The sequence below is a fragment of the Pteropus vampyrus genome, unplaced genomic scaffold, assembly GCF_000151845.1.
Source record: "Pteropus vampyrus isolate Shadow unplaced genomic scaffold, Pvam_2.0 Scaffold632, whole genome shotgun sequence".
Taxonomy (NCBI): domain Eukaryota; kingdom Metazoa; phylum Chordata; class Mammalia; order Chiroptera; family Pteropodidae; genus Pteropus; species Pteropus vampyrus.
The window spans coordinates 389010-390479 of NW_011889413.1; the positions used below are offsets into that span (position 1 = coordinate 389010).

At 44.8% G+C, this 1470-nt stretch overlaps 1 long non-coding RNA gene across 1 annotated transcript in view; it reads left to right on the forward strand.

The window, feature by feature from the left end:
• LOC105308831 overlaps positions 1–1035 on the forward strand; it is a 20968-nt gene extending 19933 nt beyond the window's left edge. The window contains exon 3 of the long non-coding RNA XR_897344.2: positions 1023–1035. This is a non-coding gene — a long non-coding RNA (uncharacterized LOC105308831). The remainder of the gene's footprint in view (positions 1–1022) is intronic.
• The last annotated feature ends 435 nt before the right edge of the window (positions 1036–1470 follow it).

Below are 1470 nucleotides of genomic sequence, written 5' to 3' on the forward strand. Positions count from 1 at the left end.
GGGCTCCGCTCTCCAGCCTGGGCGAAGCCGCTGGCCGGGACCGGACACCCTCCGGCCCACGAACAGAGTCCGGGCGCCTGGTTGTTCCACATCCTTCTGCTGTTGGTTTAATTTCAATCATTTCGGTGAGAGTTTAGTGATAACTCATCATAGTTTTCATTTATATTTTCCTAGCGATTATTCTAAGAAGCGCCAGCCTCCTGGGGCCGCGACCTCATGGCCTGTGCCCCTGCCCGCCCCGCCAGACCCAGCAGGGCGGGGAGGCCTCCTCCCGGCACCTGGCTCTGACCTCTGGCTTCCTTCCAAGCTGCAGGACCCTCGGGACGACATCGGGCCCCTGCGTGTAACCAAGGGTGACCACCCTGACGCAGGGTCACTCAACCTTAACCCCTCTGGCCACGTGACCACCACGCTCACAGGCTCCGGGGCTCAGGCGTGGGCGTCCGCTGCGGCCGGAGCGGAGCGGACTCTGGCCGGACGGCGTGTGCGTCTCGCTCCTCGCCGAGGATGCGCCCATGTCCTCGGCTCGCCGCTTCCGACAAGAGCCGGACTTAGTCCTCGTCGTTCCTGCCCCATGAGGCGGCCTCTTGTCTCTCTGGCTGCTTTTCACAGTCCCCCTGATGTCGCTGGTTTTGGGCAGTTTGATTACGATGGACCTTGATGTGGTTTTCTTTGCGTTTACCCTGTTTGAAGTTGATTGAATTTTTTTCATCTGCAAGTTTTTAATCAAATTTTGAAATAAATGAAGCCATTATTTATTCAAGTGGATTTTCAGAATTCTTTCCTCTCTCCTTCCGTACTAGACCACCTGATACCATCTCACAGGTTTTTAAAATTGCTCTCTGCTTCTGTTTGCACAGTTTCTCTTACTACTGCATATGTACAGCTCTCTGGCTGTTTATTATATAGTTATATAGTTCATTATATAGTTATATAATGTTTATTATATAGTTATATAGTTATATGTTCACTATATAGTTATACACAACTATATATATATCCAATGTTTTCTATATATCTAGTATTATTTTCAATTTAATCACTTCCTTCCTGAATACATCTGTGCTGTTTAGACATTTCTGCCATTACGATGACAATGAAGACTCCTTTGTGCATATGGATAATTCTTCTCTAGGAGGCACGGTCGCTAGGGAGGTTATAGCCACACCATGCTCTTTTCATTCCTATACTTTTATATGATTTAATAACTGAGAGGAAGTTCTGTTTCAAAAAATTTCTGGCAATTGTTTCCTGTTTTCTCACTGAGATAAACTTGAGAATTAGTTTGAGATTACATCAGACGTACAGATTTAAATTTGATTAAGAACTAACATCTTTATAATGTTGAATCTTCTCAAACATAAAGGTATGTTTCTTATTTAGGTCTTTTACATTCATCAATAAAATTTGTAGGCTTAACACGTTTAAAATTAGGTCTTAGTTATTTTATTTATCTATTTGCTATTGCAA